Raw genomic sequence first — 7,379 nt, 5'->3', positions numbered from 1 at the left:
TTTAGGAATGTGGTGAGATTAAAAAGGCAATTAGTATTGGGAAACATGTCCAAATGTTCAAAAGAAGTAATAGACAGTATTCTGTATTTCCTATTGTTGCTATAACAAATTATCACAAACTTGGCCATTTAAAACAACACCTATTTATTCTGTTACAGTTCTGAAGGCCAGAAGTCAGAGATCAGTATCCCTGAGCTGAAATCAAGGTGTTGGCAGTTCCATGCTCCTTCCAGGGACTCTAGGGGAGAATCCAGCTCTCCTAGCTTGCCTCATGCAGCTTCTGGGGATGTCAGTATTCCTTGGCTTGTGGCTGCATCACTTCAACTTTGAAGGCTAGAATCTTCAAATTTCCCTCTGCTGTCTTCACATTACCTTCTCTGGATGTCAAATATCCCTCTGCCTCTCTCTTATAAGGGTACATGTGATGACATTTAGAACCCACTGAATAATTCAGGAAAATCTCCTCATTTTAAGATCTTAACTATGTAATTACATATATAAAGACACACCCTTTTTTCCATCTGAGGGTAAATTCACAGATTTCAGGGGTTTCCTTTTAGGGAATCATTATTCAACCTACCCCAACCTATCACAGAAAAGTGTAAATGGGAAAACTCATCCACTTTTTGCCAGCATCCTAAAGCCACAATTTCAGAGGGAGAAAGCAAGACTCACAGAAAATAGGTAAGCCAAGACCAGGAGAACTGATTTATATGGAGGAAGCTAAAAAGAAGTTGAGTCAAATCACAATGGGAAGTGCATGTCAGGGAGATGCTAGTTTGAGATGATTTTGTTCCATGGAAAGTTCTAGGGACAAGATTAGGACAAGGAAGATGGCAAAGCTTTGACAATCCCAATTCTCCATAGCTCAATTAAGTTTTAGACAAGTTTGCATTTTGGAATTAAAACAGTTTGTGATTACTATGAGTGGCTAATGGAATAAACCTGCACACTTGGTATGTCATGGTCTCCTTCTTCAGCAATGCCAGAATCAGAAGGAGCAAGTGGGTCCTGGGGAATGGGGTCAGGCAGAGATCAACAGATTCATTTCCAGTTTGCCAAGGTCAACCAAAGGTCCATGGAAGTCCCTTAAAATAAATGGAAACATTTTCTGCAGGAAGAGTATATTTCCTAAATTTGGGGAGGCAGAGTGGAAAAGACCCTTGTCTCTTGGGGTCACCTAAAAAGAAGGGTGGGTTTGCACAAAGTTCACTAAACTAAAACGTCCATTCTGGTCAAAAGAAATGATTAGGGGGTCGCTCATGTCAAGTTAAAATCCAACTGAATTCTGTCTTCTCTTCAAAATTAGGCACAATAGGAATGTTCTTGGAAGATAGAAGAGATCAGAGGGAAAAAAAAGGTATCTTTCCACAAATGGATTCAAGTTTCCTGCAATTCACATAAAGACAAGGCAATCAACCTTTTAGATGTGAGGATCCAAATAATTGGCCCACTTTCTTCTGACATTGGAACAATAGTGGCGAGTCAGGTGGTCTAAGACTTTGGCCTAAAGTGATGGAAAACCCCAAAATTCCAACTCAACATGATATTTGTCTACATGCTACCCCTTAGAGAGTCACAAGTTTAGCAGAATTATTTGTCTGAAATGCAAATAAACCCTGAAAGAGCAAATGTATTTGTCATTCACTGACCTCAATGTGTCTTCTGTAAACTAATCCCGTTGCCTTTTCTCTGCTCCAGTTCTCAGGATTGGGGTAAAAAATGATTGCAGTCATGTGAGGCACTTAGAAGAAAGTGGAAGCACTGTTGAGTGTGGGGCACTAAGAAGGGAAAATCTAAGGAGATGCTGTAGCTGTGAACTTTGGTCCTCATCAGGGAAGGGAAAGGAAACTAATTATGTGCCTTGCATATTACCAGAGTGTACCTGACTGAAATCTTTTCCAACCCCGTGGGTGTCAGGACTCTCTCCAGTTACAAAGGTAAAAGAGTGTGTCAAGGGGGAACACTGTTTAGGGTCAGAGACAGGGCAAGAAGTCCACACTGGATTTCTTTGTCTTACTCTATTGTCAGCAGCATTCTAAGGGCCCTGATGGGTGGGGTTTGAAAATAACAGAAGAGAGCTGTCCACACATCCCTTACTCACATTTCAGTTGCCTTAGTTCTGGGGAAAAGGAGTGGCTACACTTTTCTTCTTCCTTCCTCTCTCTCTTCAAGAAGGGTACAGATACATCCCTCCACTGGCTTCTCCTAGCATCCTGACCCTAGCAAGATTATTTTACATTTAATTGCCCTTGTGTCAATTGCCCCCACTGGGCTTCTTGAGAACAGGAATTGTGTCTTCCTTAGGGAGCTCATTGCACTGGGTGCCCTGCATAGGGCTGACTATAAATAAATGACACAGAAACTACACATTCTTTTCACTATTGAGTGAGGGCATAATTCTGGCATTACCTGGATCCAGAGAACAGAATAAAGTGCCTCTGTGCTCAGGCCCCCTGCAAAGTACTTACACATAATTTTCATTCAGTAATTCTCAAACCAGCCCTGAGATACTATTATTCTTAATTCCACAGACAGAGAAACCGAGGCTCAGGGAGGTAAAAGGATTTGCCTGAGGTTACATGGCAATGGAGGGTGTTAGGATTATGCTTTCTTTACACCACATTTACAGACTGCCCCAGCATGGACACAGCTCTCTATCAGACCAACACGAGAAAACATGGCCTTTCCACAAAGGGAGTTTACAATAAAAGAAGACAAAGAGAAATGTCTAGGGATGCTTTAAACAGCAGCATGTTTGACATACAAGTTAAGGGCCCACTGACCCAATAACCTCGGGAGACAGGAGGATTAGGAGTGACCTGGGTAAGTGGGGTTAATCAGAGAAGGTCAGATTTCCTAAAGGAGGTGGCATTTGAGCCAGCATAGCCAGCAGGTCTGCTGCAATGCAGAACTGGCTCATTGAAGAGCAAGCTAGGCTCACTGGGAAGTGGGTGTAATTAAGTCTTTCCCCAGCAGCTGCAGAGCTTGAGGTTCTGGGGCTGCCGCTGGTGTATTGCTAGTGCCCCCCTGTGCACAAAGGAAGAAGTGGAGCACTTTATGGGGTAAAGGGGAGTGGCACCACAGCTATCAGTGCCCTCCACCAGGAGCATGCATTTCATTGCTGACTCCCCAAAGAAAAATTTTGCAAGGGCTTCTTTAATCTGAGTAAAAAATAACTAAGCAGTTCTCCATGCCCAGAATGAGACTTCCCCTTCTCATCTCCTGCTGCAGTGAGTGTCTCTGGTCCTGGGCATGATCCACAAGATCTCAAGAGGTCCTCCAAGGGTGTGCTGTAGACAAGGAAGGGCTGAGAATTCCTCCAGAGGATGAACAAGGGTTTCACTCCCTGGCCAGGGCTCTGTGCAAGGGCTGCCTGATGTAGGTGAAAGAGCCCCAGGCTAGAAAGTGTGAGCTGAAGATGTCAGTGTTTTTGCCTAGTTTTGTGTCACTGCACAATTTTTTCTTGGGACTTCAATTTCTCCATCTGCAAAATAAATACTGAATCATATGGGAGTTGACCTGCCTGTCATGTGTTCACTGCCCCCTGCTGGGTCCTTCCAGAGCTCTGCAGGACAGTGATACTCACTCAGCTCCTCTCCCTGGCTGCTCCTCCATCTCACCTTTCCCTTGGAGTCAGTAGCAAAGAATTCAGAAAGTTTAATGAGTTAGATCGTTTATTTTAGATTACAAAACTGAAGGAGACATTTCCTGAGGTTCCTGTGGTTCCAGCCTTAGATTCCATGTAAGGAGATTCAGTTCCTATCCAAGAAGGTGAGCAGCACTTTTGTTCCTTTAATGTAATTCAACAACATACATTTATTTAGTGACCATTATATGCCAAGCGCGATACTGCTGAACTCACCGCTACCCCACCCCAGCCGAATGAATCACCTAGAGAAGACATCCACTTGCATCTTAGTTAACTGTAATACGAAATTATATCTCTGTTATCCTTACATCTCTGTGAGACTGTGCATGAGGACAAGAATTGGAGAGGAATAGAAAATACAAAAGTAAGACAAGAGCTGATTTAATAGGGTATTGGGAAGCTGGCAGTAAGCAACGTGCAGTGTTATAATGTCGTCTATGCAGACACACATACAGACCATCACAAGGGTGTATAGATGGAATGCGTGTATTAGACATAGGGTTGCCATAAGACAGGGGGAAGCACAGAGTCACGTTTACAACCCCAGCCAGAAAGTCTCGCCAGGGATGCCATTTTAATATCCACATTAAAGGAGGAAGTTCATGCACCCAGTGAAGCAAGCTATGGAATAAAAAAAAATAATAATAAATAGATTCATTCAGTCAGTCATTCACAGCTGAAGATACACAGATAATTAATACACAGTCCATGCCCTGGAGGAAAACTCAGGGAGAACAAACAGGAAACAGTCAAGAAATGTTCTTTATCAGATGAACACAAACCCAAGAGAAGCGTTTTCTTAATTAGCAATTAATGATAACTTCCCATCTTCACAGCTCACTGTTTATAAGCAATCTGTCAGTTATGAGGAGTAGTATTATTATTAGTATTAGTATTTACTTTGTGTGTATAGGGTTTTCTGGGAAAAGCAGGAGGAAGAAAAGAGAGTGAGGACCTGGCAGGGAGGGTGTATTTTAAATGGAGGTCTGGTCTGCAATTATCAATAGAAAAACAAAGCTCTAAAATAGAGTTTGTGAAAATTTGAAAAGAGTCCTCAACAAACAAATTAATACTAAACTCACCCATTGCTACCAGCAGCCTCCCTCCAGCTCCCATACCCAGGACAGTCTACCTAAGGATGGTATGTTTTGTCTGATTTACATTTCTTTCTCCCCCGGAAGAAACTGCATGCTGGTCCTCCCTGCACCCTCATGCTGGGATGACACCAGAATGCTTTTCCCAACAGGCCAGATGCATGTGAAATCTCATCACCTCCTTTCCACATACACTCCCTATTTGCTTGTGATACAGAAGCAAGACCAACCCTAGGGGGAGGAGCTGGGGGTTCTAGTTCCATGGAGAGCTAGGGATTCAGGCAGGGCCCCTCCTTGCCACCTACTGAAATGTTGGGACAGCTTGGGGAAAGACAGACTCCAACCCTTTCATTATTGGCCCTTGACACCACTGAACAGAGGACAGTCTGCTGACCCTTGCAAAGGGGGACAGCCACTTACTGGCTACTTTCTGCCCATGGGCTAGATGAGCTCTCATGTTTCTGGCCTGCTCCATTCTTACCTTCCTATTGGCTGACAAGTGATTTAGCTCAATATATATATATATATATATATATATATATATATAACCCCCAAACTTTACTCCATCACCACCATTATCACCAAATTATTCAAATCTCCAAAGAAGTCTAGGCTTAAATTCATGTGAATAAAATAACCCCCTTTGCCCTCACCTCCTCACCCTACTTTATCTACCATTAAGCACCCCTATAAAAAAAGTATATCTTATAAGAAACACTACGGAGAACCCATGGATTTTTTTTTAGGTGGGTCTTCCAAAACAAGTTGCCATCTTTAATATCCTCTCCATGAGCCCAGTGCCAAAACATTGTAACTAAAATGAATGAGGAAATCAATTTGAAAAAAATCAGAATTTTTTTTCTTTTAATGAATGTATTGAGGCTAAAATAAAAGAGAACAAATTAAAAAACAAACAAACAATCAAAAGAAAAAACAGCCTCTGCCAGAGAAAGTATATCAGAGCAGGTCCTGCATATTTCTGTTCATTTCCTTTGTTAAACAATTATATCTCTCCACTTAAAGGAGCATGGGGAAATGGATGCAGGACAGATTCTGGGGCTATGAAGGGTTAAACACCTTTTTCTTCGTCAACAGTATGCTCTGGGGATGCAAGAAGAACCCTGGTCAATAGACAGATATATTGACTTGTTATTATTTAAAGTTGTTTAACCAGGTAGAGATAAACGAAAGCTTTCAGCAGCTGAACTATCACACAAATCACAATTAAGGTGGCATATGTGTTTGGAAGACGTAAAATCAATTCCCGCGAAGATAATGTTTTAGGCTCTATTTGAACTTGAAAACAGAAGTAAATTTTCAGCAGCAACAGCTGGGCTTGTTCCATCCAGGAGGCTCTCTATTAACTGTACAAGAAGGGCCTTTATTACCTCTTCTAATGGTTTTCCTCTATGGTTTTGTCTTCATCAAAAAAGCCAAATTGATTGCTGTGGTGCTGTTTACTGATGTGGCTGTTGAGGACAGGGCAGCATCTGGGTGCTCACCCACTCCAGTCCCTGGACCTCCCTCTGTTCTGTGAGTGCTATTTAATGTTTAGGAGAGAACAATGGAGCCCTGAGGACTACTGTTAGGATTAGGTGGGGAAGAGAAGGGGATTAGCCCTCCTTCTTAGTTTCACTCCCTAAGGTAGACTTCCCTGAGCTTGCCTAGGTGGGAGAGCCTAAGTACAGAAAAGCAAGGCATTTATTCATCTAAAGTAATCTCTGTGATTTAATCATTCTTCGGAGTTTCTCCCAGTGGGATGTGACCTGTGAGAACCGCACCTCACTGCTGAAAGATTTAATGATCTGAATTTGTGCATCAATTTTTGTGGTCCTCCTAATTCTAGCCTAAACTCCCAGGAGGCAGGGACCACATTTAATACCACTAGATTTTTTATTGGACTTTGTATGGTGCTGGCACACTGTAGATGCTCTTAAAAGGAGGGCATGGATATTAGGAATCCACTGGTCCAAAGGCTGAAATCCAATCTGCTTCCTCCTTGCATTGCCCTTTTCATGATATTCCGTGAGAAGTGAGGCCAGTTGAATGTTCTACACCTATTGAATTCTCCCTAATGTTTAATTAAGATACAAAGGTGCAGTATAAACTGAATGGAAATGAGGGTGGAGCATATGTTCCCCTTTTGGGGGTCATGGGGCTTACCTGTGACTGAGAAGAAAAATACATTGAGGAAATAGAAGTTGGACTTCCTGTGAGCAAGAGATAGGGTTCAAGGACACTGCACTTCTAGAGTGACAACAGAAGCAGATCAGGGGAGGAGAGATGACCAGGAAAGGAACAGTAACCAGGGAAACTGAACACCAGTTCTAAATCTGGGTGCTAACTACTTGTGAGACCTAGGATAAGTCACTGGCCTCCAATGTGTATATGCTTTGTCAGAAAAGTATGAATGGTGGGACCCAAGCTGCTTAAAATGTGAGCACTTATAAAAACTTAAGATTAGTATTGCCATTGAAGACAAACAAAACAAGCAATCAATCAATCAATCAATCAATCAATTACCTGTTTCTATTCAGTTCTATTTCCCTTTAGACAAGAAGTAATGTAGATGAAAACAATGGATTCTCCCTTCTCAATATCTGTAAGTTCCTTTCCAACCCATGACTACCTCC

The sequence above is a fragment of the Panthera onca genome, chromosome D1, assembly GCF_046562875.1.
Source record: "Panthera onca isolate mPanOnc1 chromosome D1, mPanOnc1 haplotype 2, whole genome shotgun sequence".
Classification (NCBI taxonomy): domain Eukaryota; kingdom Metazoa; phylum Chordata; class Mammalia; order Carnivora; family Felidae; genus Panthera; species Panthera onca.
This window is presented reverse-complemented; position numbering follows the sequence as displayed.